General features: G+C 39.0%; 1 long non-coding RNA gene across 5 annotated transcripts in view; it reads right to left on the reverse strand.

The window, feature by feature from the left end:
- The window catches only part of LOC114288856 (uncharacterized), a 161,094-nt gene that overhangs the window by 128,826 nt on the left and 10,897 nt on the right, over positions 1 to 21,371 (reverse strand). For 3 of the 5 annotated variants that reach the window (XR_014357353.1, XR_014357354.1, XR_014357352.1), the window contains one exon: positions 13,738 to 16,731. The exons of the other annotated variants lie outside the window; for them this stretch is intronic. This is a non-coding gene — a long non-coding RNA (uncharacterized LOC114288856). Of the gene's footprint in view, positions 1 to 13,737; positions 16,732 to 21,371 lie in introns of those variants that run through there. 5 annotated transcript variants of the gene reach the window in all.

Below are 21,371 nucleotides of genomic sequence, written 5' to 3' on the forward strand. Positions count from 1 at the left end.
CGATAGCCCAAAGCAGTTATCTCTAAACAGATAATAAGTTTATCAACAGATAAAATATCGACATTTTCATAGGTGAGTGATTAAATTATCCAACTACACCATTTACTCCCACAATTTTCCAATTTCATGAATTTCACTTCAATTTCACATTTTCCCAAATTAATTATTCAACATAATTAGGGCATTTTTTCCCTTTTCTCAATATTAGCCCAAAGGCTCAATTTCATCGATTTAACAACAACAATTTCATTTTTCAATGTCTCATACACACATAGGTTTTAACATGTGAAAACCCCCCTTTTTATAACCTCAAATCAAACCCTAACTTTCCCAAAATGACTAAGCAACACCATCTAATCAAAATGACCAAAATTTATGTTAAAACTCATAGAATAGAGTAGGTTATCCCTACCTTAATTTTCAGAGCTCAAAGGAGAAGAGAGGTGAAACTCAAAGTGCTCCAAATCCATAACTTTTCAGATTAAAGCGAAGCCCTCACGAAGCTCTACCTTTCTTCCAAAGGGACTAGGGTAGAAGACCACTAGAACTAGATGAAACCCTAGAGAGAAGGTATGTAGAGAGAGAAAGAGCAGCTGGTCTAGGGTTTGTATAAAAGAAGATGATGAAAAAGTGAAGTGTAACCCGCTGTTGCCAACTGATATATTCGAGGCCCGCTCGAGCGAAGGAGTGGTCGCTCGAGCGACCAGACACAAAGAAACCTCGCTCGAGCATAGAAAGCCTTGCTCGAGCCAACAAATCGAAGCTTCAGGTCTGCAACCCAGAAGCATGCTCGAGCGAAGAAACCCAAAACATAGACCTCGAAAGCTCGCTCGAGCGAAGGAAAGCTCGCTCGAGCGAATAATTGCAACCTTCAGGTCTAGAACCAGACGCAGACGCAAGCTCGAGCGCAAGACTTCTCGCTCGAGCCACCAGACACATCACCCAATTCTCACTTGAGCGAAGGAACCCTGGCTCGAGCGAAGGATCTAAAACACAAAGCTCGCTCGAGTGACAAAAGTCTCGCTCGAGCAAAGACACCAAAATCTGGGCAGCAACCATTTGTTTCAAAACACTCCCAACCTGATACAAACCTGCCCAACACATCCTAAAATTCAAATATAAGGAATTAAAGGACTGAAATGAAACAAATGCAACAATACTCAACCGCGGAACCTAAGTCCAGAATACTGTACATAAAGGGAAAAACCCGGGATCGCTATAAGAATATTCCAAAAAATACTTTAAAAAAATAAAAATTTAAGTTAATAGTTAGTATTTAAAAGTTTAAAAAATAAAATTAGCTATTCAGTAATTGGGTTGTGTTTTCTGCACGTGTTGTCCGCCTCACAGTAAAACTTATGGGCTCGTTTGTGTTCTTATAAAAAAATCTTATTATAAGAGGTCTATTATAAAAATCTCAACTTTTATTGCTCTGGTCATGTATTAAAAAAATCTCAATGGATATGAACCAATATAGGGGTGTGATTGGACCGGTTTGGTTTGAGTTGACATTAAATTTAGAACCAATTTAAATGAAACCAAATCAATTCAATTCAAAAAAATGAATTAATCAATAATAAATAATTAAAATAAATAAGTCTTTAATACTTAAATATAACGCAAACATAAAATAAATATTGTTTAATACAAGTCAACAGCTGTGAATAGTATAGTGAAATCTAACTCAAGCTTAAAGCTTTGTTTGTTTGTTTGTTTGTTTGTTTGTTTTTTTTTTTTTTTTTTTTTTTAATCAGAAAGCTTAAAGCTTTGTTCGGTTTTAGATTTTTGGCTAAAAAAGCACATAAAGACAAAATTGTCTACATAAGCCAACAAGACAAAATATCACATCCAAACCATAATCATTATACTTTTTCTCTCACAAAAGTCAAAAAATCCAAAAAAAAGCCTAAACGAGGCTAAAAGAAACCAAGCTAAAAAAGTCCCAACACAAAAAAACCAGCTGCAAAAGCCAATGCCAAACGAAGACTAAATACAACCTACGCAAATCAAAACTAGTAACATAACTAATAAAATAAAATTAAGTACCATGAATTCCAACTCTAACTTCCAGTATTTTCTTCTTACACTTACCATTTTTCTTCTTCTTCTTTCACTTCCCATTCTTCTTCTTCATATCGACAGAAAATTTCTTTCACTTCCCGTTCTTTTTCTTCATATTGACTGAAAATCAAAATAAATAGAGAGAAATGATTAGTTGCAATCAAGTCCATTAGAATAAACCAATTAGGCAAAAGCATGCCGATATAAATTGAATCTCATAATATACATATATATATATATATATAAATATTGGGTTATCAAGTTTGTTCTATTTAGATAAAGGGTAAATCAAAAATCAATCCAATCCTATCAAATTGACAAATTGAAGACTCAAAACTAAACTAATGTATTCAAAAAAAAAAAAAAAAAAAAACCAACCCAATCTAAAGATGTCGGTTTGGTTTAGTTTTTTAATTCTATGGTAATTTGTCCACCCCTAAACCAATATAAAGGCAAAAAAGCAGAGAGATATATGGGTCATTCTATTTGCACACCACTTTCCCTCTCAAGGTAAACTATTAATTAATTTATTTTTTATTACAATTTTAACCTTAAGTGAAATAACTATAAAGGACAAGTTATGATACTCCCCATTCGTGTATTTACCATGAAGGACAAGAATCAATATAATATAAATCATCAATTTCAAACTTGTTCCTTACGTATCTTCTCTGTCAAGAATCCAAAAACCCTAAAACCAAAATAAAAAACCCTTCAACAAATAATCAAAAATATAGTATTATTGAAGATTTTGATTGGATTCAATGAAGGATGCATCTAACAATTCTCATTCGGAACAATGGAGCAATGAAAAGGTTTTTTTTGTTGTTGTTGTTTTCGTCTTTGTTTTCATTTATGAGTGGTAAATCGTTGTTCAGTTAACCAGAGGCGAATGATATATCATTGTTCGACAAACTACAATCGAACAAATTACATCTATTCAACAGGCTACAATCGAACAACTTATATCTGTTCAACATACTACAATCGAACAAATTACATCTGTTCAACAGATTACAATCGAACAACTTACATCTGTCCAACAGACTACAATCGAACAAGTGCAATTTGTTCAGATTACTACGGTCGAACTTTTTCATTTAATTGAACTCTGTACTGCCGAACAGTTATAATTTTTTTTTTCCTCAGAACTGCGCATCCGTAGAATGCAATAATGTTGGATCTGGGGGTCTTGTTGACTACACGAGTCAATTTATTACTAATGAGGTAGTCTCAAATATGAAAATTAGTCTCATGTCCGAATACCCAGTGTTGAACGATTCACTCAAATGCAAACTTCATGCCAATGGAGATAAGTGCATAAAACCCTAAAATAAATAATAACTCACCTAATAAATCTCCAATGTGAAGTTCCAACTGTGTTGAGCAACACCACCGACGACGTCTTGATGAGTGTATTCAGCAATGGTGTTCAACGGTGTGAATAGAGAATGGAGGCGGTGATGAATATCGTAGGTGTGGGGTGTGTGGCTGTGTGGGGGAAAAGATGGAACTTTGTGCATATATTGTTGTGGGTAGGTGTGTGAGTACGGGTAAATATATAAATTTGTGGTGTGTGATGAGAAAAATATTTATTTTTGTAAATTATTTTTGGTGTGTCTTTAGAAGTGATTTTATAGCGATCCCGGGTTTACCCTTGTTGTACAGTGATCCGGACATGTGTCCGTGAATGTTGGTAGTTGTTTATTTCCTAGTTTGCATCCTCTTTACTTTGTATTTTGAGTTTTGGGATGTGTTGGGCAGGTTTGTTACAGGTTGGTTGTGCTTGGGAACCAAGTGTTGCTGCCCAGATTTTTGGTCCTTCGCTCGAGCGAGGAGTTTGTCGCTCGAGCGAGAGTAGTGTTGCCCCGGTTCTGGACCTGAGAGTTGTAGTTTCTGGCTCGAGCGAGCTTTTCGTGGCTCGAGCGGTCTGGGTTTTTCTTCGCTCGATCGAGAACTTCTTGGCTCGAGCGAGAGTTTTCTGTGTCTGGTCACTCGAGCGACCAATCCTTCGCTCGAGCGAGAGTGTTTTATATCAACGGACAGCAGCGTCTAAAACATCACTTTTTCAGTCCTTTTCTTTGATTAAACCCTAAATCCGACACCCTCTCACTCTAAACTTGCACTCTCTCTAAGATTTCATCTCCCTAGGGTGTGAATCTAGCCTAGGGCCTTTGTTAAAAAGATAGAGGGCGTTGAGAGCTTCAATTTAATCTGAAAAAGTTTGGATTTGGAGCAAGTTGATCTTGGAGTCTTCATCTCCTTTTTGGCTTAAACTTCAAGGTAGGGATAACCTACTCCTCTCTATGGGTTTTGTCTTTAAATTTTGGTATTTTGAGATGTTGGGCTTGGTTTGGTAATTTTGTGAAAGTTTGGGGCTTTTGTGCAATTATACAAAAGTTGGGGTTTTCTTCATAATAAACCTAGATGCATGTTTAGCATGAAAAAATGGAATGATTGCTGAATCATTGAAGAAAATGGGACCTAAGGGTTGAAATGGTAATTATGGAAAATGGCCTAATTACATTGTTTAATTAATTGGGATAATTAATTGGTGAGAAATGAAATGTTGATTGAATATCCATTTGTGCATTTATTTTCTGTTTAGAAATAACTGCTTTGGGCTATCGGTGGAGGATAGTCGTGATTGTTGTAGACAATGTATGTTGATTAGGCAAACTGAAACTAATCAATGGAATGTGTTATGGAACTTGGCAGTTGCTGGAATACATTAATTGTATGTATTGTGTGATTGTATATAGAACCAATGTGTTTATATATGTTGTGTGTAGAGGAGGAGATAGGGGATGTACTCCGCGGTTTAGGGGAAGATAGGGGATGGACCTCTAAACCGGATAGGTATTTGGAGGAGATAGGGGATGTACTCCGTAGACAGAGCTCATATGCTTGTCTAGAGAAGTGAAGATAGAGCTCATATGCTTATCTTTGTGAAGTGTGGATACAGCTTGTATGCTTATCTGTGGATATTGTTGATATACATATCTGTTGTAGAATGTGGATACAGCTTGTATGCTTATCTGTGGATACTGTTGATATACATATCTGTTGAGATTGTGGATATAGCTTTTATGCTTATCTGGATGTGAGATATAGTTTTTATACATATCTGTGGAAATGATGATAGAGCTAGCATGCTTATCTGTTGAAAAAGGGAAAATGAAAAGTAAATGGGACTTGTAAGTCGTTGACATAAATATGTAATTTATGTGATTGTATCAGTGTTGACCAACTATCAATTGCTAATGTTTTAGTCATTGTCCATGGTTGGTTTAGTGTATTTCTACTGGGCTGTGGCTCACCCTATATGGGAACATCATTTTCAGGTGCAGGAAGCATGCCACCTCCAAGGACATAGCTGGGAGGCTAATGGCGGGCATAGTTTTGTCGTTTTACTTTTGATGTATTACATGTAATTTCAAGCCAAGGGCTTAATGTGTAAACGAGTTAGACCTCTTTGTTGTAACCAAGTGTTAACTTGGAAAGCTGTAAGCCCGTAGGGCATTTTGTTATGAGATTAACATGTAATACTTATGTAATGGAATTCTAATGAATGATAGAAGGTGGTTAGTTTATCTATTAACGCTTGTCTTATTTGTTGGGTTTAATGTTATTATTTTGAGGGCGTTACAACTTGGTATCAGAGCGTACCGGGTTCGAATACTTTGGGTACGTGGGAAGTGATTAGTATCACAATGGGTTTGTCTCGCTTGATAGAGACTTAGATGCAGTATCACATGCTATGTGCTTACTTGATAACATGCTTATGTGACTATGTGGGTATGGGATTTAATTTCTGGGATGTTGATTGGATCCGTGAGTTTCTGGGAGTCTCGTTGGAAAAGCACTTGATCAATGCTATTTCTAACCGGAACTCTAGTAACGTCTTGGGACTATCATTATCCGGAAATGAAATTCGTAAGTGCTTATGTGTTTATGTGCTTATGTGGAGTGAATTACACTTGTCCATGCATTAGGACGTGAGTGTTTAGTTTCGGCACACCTATGAATGTGCTAACGTTCTGTGTTACCTTTATTAGGATGTCAGGACGAGGAAGAGGTGCTAGACGTGGTAGACCTGCGAGGCAGGAAGTACCGTTACAGGGTGGGATTCCGGCAGTGCAGGAGGGAGTTGGTCAGGCCAATGTGGCTGAGCCAGTGGGTCAGCAGGCTATGGGTGCCTTGGCCAGAGAGATAGCAGGAGCTGTGGGTATTCTTAGGGCTGAGAATCAGGCAGCTGAGGCAGGGCCTTCCTTCTTGAAGAGGGAGTTCTTTCGGTGTAATCCGGACGAGTTTATTGGGGATCCTAAAGAGCCGCTTAAGGCAGATGAATGGCTCGAACAGACAACGAAGACGTTTGAGATGCTTGGCATCGAGGACGGAGCGCTGAAAGTGACCTTGGCATCCTTCCAGCTGAAGGGAGATGCGGGTCAATGGTGGAAGTACGAGAAGGCTCGTGTTGGTGGGACTTGGGAGGCATTTGTGAATGCTTTTCAGGAGAGGTTTTTGTCTGCAGTAGCTAGGGAGAAGCTGAGAGATCAGTTTAGCCGGCTTAATCAGCAGGGCTTGTCAGTGGCCGAGTTTGAGGCTACCTTTACCAGTCTGTCCAGGTTCGCACCTGAACTGGTGGCGTCTGAGGAACGCCGTTGCTATGAGTTTGAGCGGAAGTTGAGGCGGGGTCTCAAGTTGAGAGTTGGTGGGTCCTATATCCGAGAGTATAGACACCTGGTGGATGCTGCAGCTCATATGGAGCTTATGATGCAGGAAGAGGATGAGGGGCAGAGAGGCTCCAAGAGGAGCCAAGATAGTCAGAGTGATGGCAGGAGGCAGAGGGGTTCTAACCCTCAGCAGTCGCAGGGTGGTGTTGCTAGATCGACCTTCCCAGTGCCGAGTGCAGGCTCCGGGAGAGGTGGTCAGGGGGATTTTACCTGTTACAAGTGTGGCCAGCTGGGTCACAAGGTTTCTGTTTGCCCGCAGAAGGGTGGAGGTCAGAAAGCTGCTTCTTCATCAGCTAGACCGCAGAGTCAGAGTTTGGGCAGGGGGCAGCTCTTGACTTGTTATCAGTGTGGACAACCTGGGCACATGAAGAGGTTTTGCCCACAGTTGTGTGCCACTTCGGGAGCGTCTGGTTCTAGGCAGACGCAGGGTTTTCAGCCAGCTCAGTCTGTGCAGGCCTCGAGGGCCAATCCGGGAGTTTCGTCATCCCAGTCTGTGCAGCAGTCTTTTGCTCCGAGAGGTGAGCAGGTAGACCAGGGGCCTACGGGGCGCGTGTATGCTGTTACCGCGCAGGATTTAGTACCGGCTCCATCGGTGGTGAGAGGTACTTTTCTGTTTTGCAACTCGGTTGCTAGTGTGTTGATAGACACGGGTGCATCTCATTCTTTTGTATCTGCTGCATTTGCATCTGTTTTGGAATTGGAGTTAGCACAGTTAGCATCTCCTATTTGTGTGGTATCGCCTTTGGGCGGTGAGTTGATCCTGAAACAGGGTGTTAGAGGATGTGATATTGAGGTCGCCGACTATAGGCTTCCTTTTCCGTTTGTTGTCATGCCCATGAAGGGTTTTGATGTTATTTTGGGTATGGACTGGTTATCGTCATACCGGGCTGTTATTGATTGCTACCGCCAAAGGGTTACATTGTGTACCTTGAGCGGGGAGTGGTTCCATTTCTTGGGAGACCGGGTTGGTAGTGTTTTGCCACCGGGGTATGATTCGCGAGGGCGAAGTGAACTTAGTAGTCTACTTGCTAGCCTTGAGAGTAGCGAGTGTGTTGAGACTCAGATTGTGTTACCGAGGGTGGTTTGTGAGTATTCGGATGTTTTTCCCGAAGAACTTGTTAGTTTGCCACCTCACCGAGAGATAGAGTTCTCTATTGATTTAGTGCCTGGTACGGCGCCGATTTCTATGGCACCTTACCGTTTTGCTCCAGCAGAGTTGGTTGAGTTGAAAGTTCAGCTCCAGGAATTGCTCGAGAAGGGCTTTGTTCGCCCTAGTGTTTCACCGTGGGGAGCACCGGCACTCTTTGTTAAAAAGAAAGATGGTGCCTTGAGATTGTGTATTGACTATCGGAAGTTGAATCGGGCTACGGTTAAGAATAAGTATCCTATGCCCCGTATAGATGATTTGTTTGACCAGTTGAAGGGTTCCCGTTGTTTCTCTAAGATAGACTTGAGATCGGGTTACCATCAGTTGAGGGTCAGGGAGGAAGATGTTCCTAAGACGGCATTCCGTACGCGGTATGGCCATTATGAGTTTTTGGTGATGCCATTTGGGCTTACCAATGCACCGGCAGTTTTTATGGACTTGATGAACCGGATTTTCCGGGAGTTCTTAGACCGATTTGTGGTTGTCTTCGTGGACGACATTCTTATCTATTCGTCTTCTGAGGAGGAGCACGAGGCACACTTGAGAGTGGTGCTTGAGTTACTTAGAGCCCATAGGCTGTATGCCAAGTTTGGGAAGTGTGAGTTCTGGCTGGGGGAAGTCAAGTTCTTAGGCCACGTGGTATCCGGGGAAGGGGTGTCTGTTGATACATCCAAGGTTGAGGCAGTGCAAGATTGGGCACAGCCTAAGAGTGTGTTTGAGATCCGCAGTTTTCTGGGATTAGCTGGGTATTACCGTCGGTTTGTGAAAGATTTTTCCAGGTTAGCGTCACCGTTGACTAGACTGACTAGGAAGGGAGTCAAGTTTGAGTGGAGTGAGACTTGTGAAAAGTCGTTCCAAGAGCTGAAAGTTAGATTGACCACCGCACCGGTGTTGATTATTCCGGAGAGAGGGTTGGGTTACTCGGTTTATTGTGATGCCTCACGAGAGGGTTTGGGTTGTGTGTTGATGCAAGAGGGGAAAGTGGTAGCTTATGGCTCACGTCAGTTGAAAATACACGAGAAGAATTACCCCACACATGACCTAGAGTTAGCAGCTGTGATCTTTGCCTTGAAAATCTGGAGGCACTACCTTTATGGTGAGAGGTTCGAGGTATTCTCGGATCATAAGAGTTTGAAATATCTGTTTACACAGAGAGACTTGAATTTGAGGCAGAGGAGATGGATGGAGTTCATCGAGGATTATGATTTTGAGTTGCATTATCATCCGGGAAAGGCCAATGTTGTGGCCGATGCCCTTAGTAGGAAAACCATTAGTGATGTAGCTTGTATAGCCATCCGGGAATGGGAGATGTTGGGAGCACTTGGCGAGTTTGATTTGCTACTGGGCGAATCTGTCGAGGCTGCGGCCTTGTTTTCTGTTGTTGCGCAGCCTACACTTGTGATTAGAGTGTTAGAGGCACAGAGAGGTGACCTTGAGGTAGAATCCCTCCGAGAGAAGATCTCCAGTGGGAAAGTTGAGAAGGGTTTGACGGTGTATCCCGATCTGAGTGTGAGATACCGAGACCGTTTGTTTGTACCGGAGTCTTGCCGAGAGGAAGTACTTCGAGAGTTTCACCATTCGCGCCTTGCGGTGCATCCGGGAGGTACTAAGATGTATCAGGATTTGGGTCGCCAGTTTTGGTGGCGGGGTATGAAAAGAGATGTGGCTGTTTTTGTATCGAAGTGCCTTACTTGCCAGCAAGTGAAGGCCGAGCATCAGAGGCCAGCGGGTTTGTTGCAACCCTTGCCTATTGCCGAGTGGAAATGGGAGCATGTCACTATGGACTTCGTTGTGGGTCTTCCGAGGACTCAGCGGGGTAGTGATGCTATTTGGGTGGTTGTAGACCGGTTGACTAAGTCGGCGCACTTTATTCCTATGCGCGTGAGGGATTCGGTAGATCATCTTGCCGACTTGTATATTCGGGACGTAGTGAGATTGCACGGGGTCCCAGTGACGATCGTCTCAGATAGAGATCCTCGTTTTACTGCTAGGTTGTGGCAGAGTTTGCAGAGTGCCTTGGGCACTAAGTTGACCTTTAGTACGGCTTATCATCCTCAGACTGACGGGCAGTCCGAGCGTACTATTCAGGTCCTCGAGGATATGCTTCGGGGTTGTGTCCTGGACTTCAGTGGGACGTGGGAGAGGCACTTGCCATTGGTAGAGTTTGCCTACAACAACAGTTTTCAGTCTAGCATCGGTATGGCACCGTTTGAGGCCTTGTATGGCCGACCGTGTAGGTCTCCAGTTTGTTGGGCCGAGGTGGGTGATGCACCTTTGTTGGGTCCGGAGTTGGTTAGGGAGACGACGGAGAAAGTTGAGCTTATCCGTAGGAGGCTTGTTACAGCCCAGAGTCGGCAGAAATCTTATGCTGACCGTAGGAGGAGACCTTTGGCGTTTGAAGTAGGTGATTATGTCTTTCTGAAGATATCACCTAGGCGAGGTCTGATGAGGTTTGGAAAGAGTGGGAAGCTATCCCCTCGGTTTATTGGTCCTTTTGAGATCCTTGAGAGGATAGGTGAGGTTGCTTATCGGTTAGCCTTACCACCGCAGTTGTCCGGAGTGCATGACGTGTTTCATGTGAGTATGCTTCGGAAGTATGAACCAGATCCATCACATGTGCTGGATTGGAGCGATTTAGAGGTAGATGAGGATGCCTCATATGAGGAGAGACCGGTTCGGGTCTTGGATAGGCGGGATCAGGTCCTGCGTGGCAAGACCATTCCTTTGGTGAAAGTCTTGTGGAAACATCACGGAGTGGAGGAAGCCACTTGGGAACGTGAGTTGGAAGTCCGAGAGAAATATCCGGACTTGTTTGTTGATATGTAATCTTGTATTTAAATTTTGCATGTTGTTGAACTTAAGAGCTTTTATATATGTCTTAAGTTGTGAAACATTGAGAATGTTTGGTTTATTGGAAGTATGTTTGGAACTTGCCTCATATGGAAGTTGAATGTAACATTATAGGTGTTAAGTATATTGTTGACATTGGAAAGTTAGTGCATAATGTTGATGCATGTTAATAATACATATGTTGTGTACATATTGTGATATATCTCTTGTTAAAGGGATGGGATGACCGGTAATGGGTCGAATTGTTGAATGTTAAATTGTAACATTGTTCAAAATGGAGGAAAACCTGTTTTTGAAAACTTGTGCTTAATTTCGGGGGCGAAATTCTTTAAGGGGGGGAGGTTATAGCGATCCCGGGTTTACCCTTGTTGTACAGTGATCCGGACATGTGTCCGTGAATGTTGGTAGTTGTTTATTTCCTAGTTTGCATCCTCTTTACTTTGTATTTTGAGTTTTGGGATGTGTTGGGCAGGTTTGTTACAGGTTGGTTGTGCTTGGGAACCAAGTGTTGCTGCCCAGATTTTTGGTCCTTCGCTCGAGCGAGGAGTTTGTCGCTCGAGCGAGAGTAGTGTTGCCCCGGTTCTGGACCTGAGAGTTGTAGTTTCTGGCTCGAGCGAGCTTTTCGTGGCTCGAGCGGTCTGGGTTTTTCTTCGCTCGATCGAGAACTTCTTGGCTCGAGCGAGAGTTTTCTGTGTCTGGTCGCTCGAGCGACCAATCCTTCGCTCGAGCGAGAGTGTTTTATATCAGCGGACAGCAGCGTCTAAAACATCACTTTTTCAGTCCTTTTCTTTGATTAAACCCTAAATCCGACACCCTCTCACTCTAAACTTGCACTCTCTCTAAGATTTCATCTCCCTAGGGTGTGAATCTAGCCTAGGGCCTTTGTTAAAAAGATAGAGGGCGTTGAGAGCTTCAATTTAATCTGAAAAAGTTTGGATTTGGAGCAAGTTGATCTTGGAGTCTTCATCTCCTTTTTGGCTTAAACTTCAAGGTAGGGATAACCTACTCCTCTCTATGGGTTTTGTCTTTAAATTTTGGTATTTTGAGATGTTGGGCTTGGTTTGGTAATTTTGTGAAAGTTTGGGGCTTTTGTGCAATTATACAAAAGTTGGGGTTTTCTTCATAATAAACCTAGATGCATGTTTAGCATGAAAAAATGGAATGATTGCTGAATCATTGAAGAAAATGGGACCTAAGGGTTGAAATGGTAATTATGGAAAATGGCCTAATTACATTGTTTAATTAATTGGGATAATTAATTGGTGAGAAATGAAATGTTGATTGAATATCCATTTGTGCATTTATTTTCTGTTTAGAAATAACTGCTTTGGGCTATCGGTGGAGGATAGTCGTGATTGTTGTAGACAATGTATGTTGATTAGGCAAACTGAAACTAATCAATGGAATGTGTTATGGAACTTGGCAGTTGCTGGAATACATTAATTGTATGTATTGTGTGATTGTATATAGAACCAATGTGTTTATATATGTTGTGTGTAGAGGAGGAGATAGGGGATGTACTCCGCGGTTTAGGGGAAGATAGGGGATGGACCTCTAAACCGGATAGGTATTTGGAGGAGATAGGGGATGTACTCCGTAGACAGAGCTCATATGCTTGTCTAGAGAAGTGAAGATAGAGCTCATATGCTTATCTTTGTGAAGTGTGGATACAGCTTGTATGCTTATCTGTGGATATTGTTGATATACATATCTGTTGTAGAATGTGGATACAGCTTGTATGCTTATCTGTGGATACTGTTGATATACATATCTGTTGAGATTGTGGATATAGCTTTTATGCTTATCTGGATGTGAGATATAGTTTTTATACATATCTGTGGAAATGATGATAGAGCTAGCATGCTTATCTGTTGAAAAAGGGAAAATGAAAAGTAAATGGGACTTGTAAGTCGTTGACATAAATATGTAATTTATGTGATTGTATCAGTGTTGACCAACTATCAATTGCTAATGTTTTAGTCATTGTCCATGGTTGGTTTAGTGTATTTCTACTGGGCTGTGGCTCACCCTATATGGGAACATCATTTTCAGGTGCAGGAAGCATGCCACCTCCAAGGACATAGCTGGGAGGCTAATGGCGGGCATAGTTTTGTCGTTTTACTTTTGATGTATTACATGTAATTTCAAGCCAAGGGCTTAATGTGTAAACGAGTTAGACCTCTTTGTTGTAACCAAGTGTTAACTTGGAAAGCTGTAAGCCCGTAGGGCATTTTGTTATGAGATTAACATGTAATACTTATGTAATGGAATTCTAATGAATGATAGAAGGTGGTTAGTTTATCTATTAACGCTTGTCTTATTTGTTGGGTTTAATGTTATTATTTTGAGGGCGTTACAATAGCCTTCCTTTTTATATATTAGAATAGATAGATGTTGGATAGCCATGAAGAATAGGACTTGATAACAATCTGATATCCACGTTATTATGTACATACATATATGTGTATATAGAGAGTATCATAAAAGAACTGAACGAAATTTTTTTTATATTTTTTTAAATTACCAATCAGTGCACATGTAATGCATGTGTCACACAACCCTTCTAACAGATAAATCAACATTCAATTGAACTTGGTAAATCAAAATTTCAATGTGTGGCCATTTTGGTTAAGAGGTCCTTGTTCCAAATCATGAAAGGAACATATTTATTTTGTTAAGCTGTGTTTGGATCATGGACTTGGGTTAGTATTTTGAACAGACAGAATGAAAAACTAGATAAAATATAATTACATTTTACTTACTTTCACCCACCTTTTCTCGTTCCTTTTTCAATTTTATGATCCAAAGACAACTTTAATATTTTAACAAGACTCAATGGAGAAACCTATGGTCAACCTTCCTACTTAGAAACCTTTGGGGGCTAGATATTATCTTTCCAAATCTCAGGGAGGAATATGAAATTAACCTCAAGACTCTGTTAAGTTTGAACAATATATTAATCTAAACTTGTTGAAAATTTTCTTTAATGGGAATTAACCTTCTAAAATTTTACATATCTCCTTAATCTTCATGAGAAAATTTTCACTAAAATTTTACAATTTAGTGATACAATCACATATGTGCTTCTTTTTCCAGATAAGAAAGGTAAAGCAGCTCCTGGAGGTAACACAATTGTAAGTAAATCGAAAATTATCCCAAAGTTATGATTTAGTCACACATTGAGACTAAAACGGACAAACTATCAATTCAAATAGGTTCCCAAAATTCATGGTATAATTTCTAAACGATCAATGCATATATGTTGGGCAGCCATTTGCTAGTTATTTGTAACACCCTGTGAGCAAATCAGTATAATCACAATGGAGATAAAACTTTGATCTTTACTTCGAAAACCCCATGTGCTTAATTTGCTTAATGTCAAACCTTGATTCCTTTGAACACCATCGATTACTCGGAGTCAGAATCTGATAGTGGCATCTGGTAAGCTTCTTTTGGTTCTATGTCAGTGATGGAAGGAGGACGATCTTGGTTTGACACCGCTCTCTTCTTGTGTCTTTGATTTGGTCTATCTTGATCATCTTTGGAAATTTTCATATGGTGATTGAGAAAACATATAGAAAGCTTAGGAAAATAAAAATGCATAAAATAAATACTTTTTAACGTACAAAATGCTTATGCAAGTCCTACAGTGAATTGGGCAGTCATGTATGCATACCAAAATTAAGATCACTGATGTTTATGTTTATTAGTTGTAATTATGTGTTAAAATAGGAATTAATATCGGAGATTGATGTCAACTGTAAATTGCCTTTACTAAGTATAAATAAGAAGTCGAGAAAAAATTTGAGTAGTTTTTCTTTCATTTCTATGAAATTTATACATTTGAGAGGTTCTATCTCAGTTGGGTGTGAGTTTCTTCCTCAATGGAAGCGAGTTTCTTACAGGTTTCTTCCTTGGGAGTAGAGAATCGCATTTCTGAGTAAGAAACGTCAACCAAGAAGGAAATTTTTTTGCTACTAAGAGTGAAAAACTCAATAACTTAAGCTTAAAAATGCCGATTTTACCTTTGATGAGGGCAAGCTTCCATCTCTACAATGAAAGTTTTTGACGAAAATATTTACATCATATTTAATTTTTAATATTTTTTTTACTATTTTAATATAAAATTCAAAATTCTAATGCCTCAACTCAATGCCTTGAGGGTTATGCCTCTCCTCACAAGGGAAAAAATGCCTCACGCTACGCATTTGCCTTTAAAAAATTTGGTAAGTAATAGTAAGAGGTGCCAAAAGGAGGAATGTTGGCAGTATTTTCCAAAATTATTCAGGTTTTGAGGTTGGGAACTATATAACACATAATATCAATAGCCTCCAGGAAGTTCAACACAAAGTGAAACACAATTTCATTTTCCAAAGGAGCCATTGAATCAATATGTCCTTGAAAAATGGTGGGGGATAACTGTTAAAGAAAATTATTAGAGAATATCAATGAAGGAACACAATCATACAGGAATGATTGGTGGTAAGGGAAACAAGTTCAACTAGCAAGCAATAGATTCCCAACAAAGGAACAATCATACAAGAATGAATTTGTGGTGAGGGAGACAGAAAAATCCTTCTTTAGGGTTTTTGTTTTGTTTTTTTTTTTTTTTTTTCTTATTTAGTGTCTATGAGTTTGGGGTGGGGTGTAGCTTTTTCAATGAGAATGACAAGTCTAGAAATTGCAAAGCTGGAAAATGTGAATTGTTCAATGAGATGATTCAGAGATATGCTCAAAGCTATCACTTAGTACAATAATCTGTTAGGGGCTGAAATAAAATGACAATCAATAGGCAATAACATGGCTGCCAAGAAAATAAATATAAAAACAAAAACAAAAACAAAAACAAAAACAAAAACAAAAAAGGCTGCTACCTACAAGGTATATGTGACTGCATTTGAACTAAATGAAGGGAAACTTTGAAGAAAATGTTGGGAATGGGATTTATACCACATCCATCAATGTGAATGGAAGCACACAATGCAAACACCAAAGAGAAAAACAATTAGACACAGATTTTTGTAGTTCGGCGCCAATTGCCAACATCAATGGAAGAGAGATTCCACTGTGAATAAAAAATAGATAATACATGTGAGATGGTCAACACACTCAAAACCCATATCACTACTAGAACCCCATGGTCAAGAGTAGTTGAGCCCTTGATCACTCCAGTGCCTTCACGGTATTTTTTGTCATCCCTTACATCTCTATTTTATCCTTCTCTTAATCTCGCCAAAACATATAGTCTCCCTGACTATTTATAATAGTCTATCCACAAAAAAACTAGTTCCATAAAATTAAGTAACCAAAACCTACGCATTGGGATCCCCAATGGATTCCGGACTCTACTATCCTAACCCAAATACATGTTTAAACTAACCTAACAAATGTATGGGACCCACATATATCACATGGGTGGACTTATCCTAACAGAATATCAATAGAAGTTACTAAATTAATCAAGTAAAATATTATGCAACCAAGACATCACATATATAAAAAATAATTAGAAGGAAAAAAATGATGCTGAAAAGTAGAAAAGGGAAATAAAAGAAAGGACTAATCATGAGTCATAAGAATATCAATGAAATCTCATTGGATTGGAGATGAAGATAATGGCTGGGAAAAAAAAAAAACAATAACAATGCTCCTAGGAGCACAATATGCCATGACTTACTTTTTTGCTCAGTTGAGTTTCATTATTTAATTGACTTGGGTGAGTTGATTGGCTCCTTCGCAGCCAGATGCTACCAAAAGACATCAATGCTTCCAAGAGGAAGACTGGGCCAATCCTTGGATCTCCCACATGATTGTGAATTCCATTCATGATGCTACCAATTCTCTATTTCATTCCTGTCCCTTTAGATAGAATGGTTTGGCACCTACTTACCAAATAGGATCTGCATCTTCAGGAACAAGTGCAGGAGTTTTTGTTCTCTACGATGAGATAAACAGAAAAGGTTTGAGCAGACATCTTGTATGAAAGAGATGCAACTCTAAGCTCCAGAGTGTATACTTCCTTAAAAAAACTACAAAGTTCAATGAGTATCAATCTAAGAAGCACGGACACTTCTAAGAATGTAGCGTGCCGTCTCCGACACTCACCGGACACCTAAGTAGCACAGGTGCGGGTACTGGTATGCTGATATGGCAAAACCTTAAAAAAAAAAAGAAAAAAAAAGAATACGGGTACGGCTGGAGTACGTCAACAAATTTTTTATTTTTCATAATTTATAGTTTGAGATTCAACTACAAATCAAAGTTTAATACCAAAACTAAAAAGCGAAATTACAAAACCAAAAGAGAAATCACAATTCAACTATACCAATATCAAAGCAAAGTCTATAAGCTATTTTAATGCCATTAAATATGAGAAATTACAAAACAAAGTTTCATTCCAAAAGCAAACTACGAAAATTTGGAAACTTGAAACACCAATTTACACTTTCATTAACCTCATCATTGAATACTATATCTTTCATCTTTGACATATCAAGTAAAAGATTTGCAATTTCAAGTAAATCATAACTCTCTAATAAATTAAATGTATCACCACCAATGTCCCATAGCTTGGTGTACCCCCGATGTACCCATCATGTACCTACAAACCCAGTAAGTATTTCAAGTACCCTAATACGCATGCAACCCTAATAGTACACGTACCAGTACCCTGTAAGTACTTGGTATGAGTATGGCAATATTTTCGGAGTACCCTTGCTTTATAGCCAGACACTTTCCAACACTTAGACACTAATGAAACATACTACGAGTTTGAATAAATAACTTGGAATATAATGATACAACAAAAATTAAGTAAATTTATACATGTTCTCCTCCTTTATACTTCAAAAATGAATATATTTTACTTAAATATTCATATATATGACATGATAATTATTTATCATTATATATGACATAGGGTTGATAAATAAATAAATCATATATTTTGCAAAAGTCCTTGTCACGCCCTCAAAATAAACCCATTATATATATATATATCATTGACATGCATTATTTAAGGAAAACAATTTATTAATTCATTCATCAGAGTATTACTAAATAAAAGCATTACATGTAACATCAAATTAAATGCCCTATGGGCTAACATCTTTCCAAGCCAACACTTGGACACAAAAATATGAGTTCTAACTCAATACAAGTAAAGCCCTAGGCTTGAATGTTTACATGTACTAACAAATAGAAACAGTTAACTAAAGATAGTCTTCTTCAAATCCAAAAGCCAAATCCTTCCAAGCTAAGTCCTTGGAGGTAGCTTATCACCTGAACCTGAAAATGATGTTCCCATAAAGGGTGAGCCACAGCCCAGTAGAAAAATACTAAACCAAATATAAGCATTGAATAAAGCTATAGCATTCAATAGATGGTTAACCAAGATAATCAATTACATCATTATACAGTTTCATGACACTAATGTCTATGACACGTTTCACTTTTCTTTATTATCAATATGGCTTAAAACCTGGCCAAACTTACAACAGTGAACTATATATGTTATATTCCCATTACTTCCAATATCAAACAAACAAATGAGACTCAGGCTCATATCAAAACACTTCATACTTCCCGTTTGATACACATTTTAGTGTTGTATCAATGACATGTAAAAACACTTCAATATAATAAGCACACATAATAGTGATGCTAATGGAGTCCATCCCCTATCTCCTTCCAAACAAAATCCGGTTTAGAGGTCCATCCCCTATCTTCCCCTAAACCGTGGAGTACATCCCCTATCTCCTCCCAAACAATATGCATATGCAATGCTCAATCAATACATGTATTTTCTGTATTAATTCAATAGTCAAAATTTATGACTTAAACAAATTGATTAGTTTCAATTTTCCCTAATCCACATGCAATGTCTACAACAAACACGACTATCCTCCACCGATAGCCCAAAACAGTTATTTCTAGACTGGAAATAAATATATCAACAATTCAATAAGCAGGTGATTTGAATTGTCCAACACCATTTAATCAATGAATTCCTCAATTTCATGAATTTAACTAAATTCCCCAATTTCCTTAAATTAATTATACAAATTAATTTATTAACACGACTAGGGTTTTTCCCAAAATTACCAAAGTAACCCCAACATATCAATATACCAAAACTTAGAACAAAACTTATAAAATGGAGTAGGAATTCCCTACCTCGAAGAAAATAACCCGAATGGAGAAGACGGAGATGAAGACCCAAATTCCAAAGTGCTCCCAACCACCAAACGTTCAGATTAAATGGAAGCCCTCGACTCACTCTATCTTTTTAATAAAGCAACTAGGGTAGAAACACCCTAAAAGGTGATGAAACCTAAGAGAGAAGGTGAGTAGAGGGAAAGAGAACTCGGAACTAGGGTTTTAGGATCAAAAGAATGTGAAAAAAACGTTTTAAAAACCGCTGCTGCGTATATAAACCCGACAGGCTCGCTCGAGCGAACACTTGGTCGCTCGAGCGACCAGACACACGAAAACCTCGCTCGAGCGAAGAAAATCTTGCTCGAGCCAAGAATGCAATGCTTTAGGTCTGCAACCCAGGAGCACGCTCGAGCGACAGAATTCTCGCTCGAGCTAGGAACTCGAAAAACAAACACCTCGCTCGCTCGAGCGAAGAAAATCTCGCTCGAGCGAAGAAACATTGCCCTCAGGTCTATACTAGACGCAATCGCTCGCTCGAGCGAAGAAAAGCTGGATCGAGCCACCAGACACAAAATACAACCCTCGCTCGAGCGACCAAGCCCTCGCTCGAGCGACCAACCCAAAAACTGGACAGCAACACTTGGTTTACGAACCCAACCAACCTGAAACAAACCTGCCCAAAACATCTTATAACTCCAAATGAGAAAATAAAGGACGACAACAACAATTATACAATGACAGAATATACGGAACCTAAGTCCGGACACAATAATCAAATGGGAAAAGACCGGGGTCGCTATAGTCCTGAACGTGTCGTGTCCTACATTTTTTAAAAATTTACATGTCGGTGCATCAATGTCATGTCACGTGTTTGTGCTTCTCAGGTATCAATAATGTGTAAGATTTAATAATACATGTAACCATAATAATAATGCGGAATTAAACTTTACAGGATCTTGAATTCAATACAACTCAAGAATAAAACGAATATACCTTTGTCAGCCATTGAATTAGAGAAGTTGAGAAAATACCCCTTAGAGTTGAACCTTTAATTTTGGCTCACCTTCTTCTCTCTGTCTCTCTTAATTAGGATGACTATAAAACTTAAAGTGATGGAAAAATACTCATGATATGAAAGGGGAGTCACCCATCCTTATGTAGAGGAGAGAAGAGGGCCAGATAAACTCTATCAGAAGAATTCCTAGTCCATCAAGGTTTCCTTCTTATCTTAGAAGAGTGATTATATTAAAATTCTATTTACTGAACTTGATCTCAAATATTGGCTTTATCTATTTGTGGAGTCCAAATAAATTAAAACATGTAGAAAATATGTAGGCTATTGGGCCACACTAGAAAAATAAATCCAACGTTCTCCCACTTAGCCCATTAAGCCGATTATGATGCAATTATGAGTTTTTTCAAAAATATGCAACTTAAAAAATTTTGACTCATTGGATTCCACACTAAAAACTTTGACACATGATCACGAATTTTAAAAAAATAGCCAATAAGTTCAGATATATTAGAAACTATAATACTGTGATTACTTCAGACCACCAATGTGAGTCATAGCGGTTATAGAACATTTATGTCATATTTCCTTCTATGCACTACACCATTGATAACCTTCACCAACCCAGTCCTTTATTGGGATATATAATTATTTGCCTGAAAGGCCCCTGTAATTTGTCTTGTTAAGACATTTCCTGTTTATCAATATTCAAAATAATGTGTACACACACTTTTAGAAACAGGAAAAACAGAAACAAAATTATTATTGCGCAAATAGTGTCAAAAAATAAGCACTCATGATTAACCATACACATCAAGGGTTGCTTAAAAGACCCATCCTGATAACATGCTATTTCTATGTCTTTGGTGGCAATCCCTTTGTGAATGGATCAGCAATCATAAGAGAGGTGCTTAAGTTTTCAATTAACACTTGTTGTTTCTGGACTCTTTCTCTAATAGCTAAGTACTTTACTTCCATGTGTTTGGAATCACTGGAGTACTTTCCATTCTTAGAGAAGAAAACTGCTACGGTATTGTCACAATATATCTTCAACGGCCTGGCAATTGAGTCAACAACACCAAGTCCTGAGATGAAATTTCGCAACCATAAAGCATGATTTGTAGCCTCAAAGCATATGGAATGTCCTTCATTTGTTTTCTTTTCAGGTCATTTCTTGGACACTGTTTTTCACTTAATTTATCACCCTTCGTGATGGGTGTATCACCGACTGAACAAAACTGCATATTGAATCTCTCCAAAACACGATCAATATATCCTTTTTGAGATAGTCCTAGCAATCCTCGAGATTGATCCCTAAAGATCTCTATGCCAATAACATAGTTAGCCTCACCCATATCGACCATTTTAAAGTTCTTGGAGAGATATTCCTTGGTTTCATGCAATAAGC

This window comes from Camellia sinensis, chromosome 15 (genome assembly GCF_055761805.1).
Source record: "Camellia sinensis isolate YWXY chromosome 15, ASM5576180v1, whole genome shotgun sequence".
Classification (NCBI taxonomy): domain Eukaryota; kingdom Viridiplantae; phylum Streptophyta; class Magnoliopsida; order Ericales; family Theaceae; genus Camellia; species Camellia sinensis.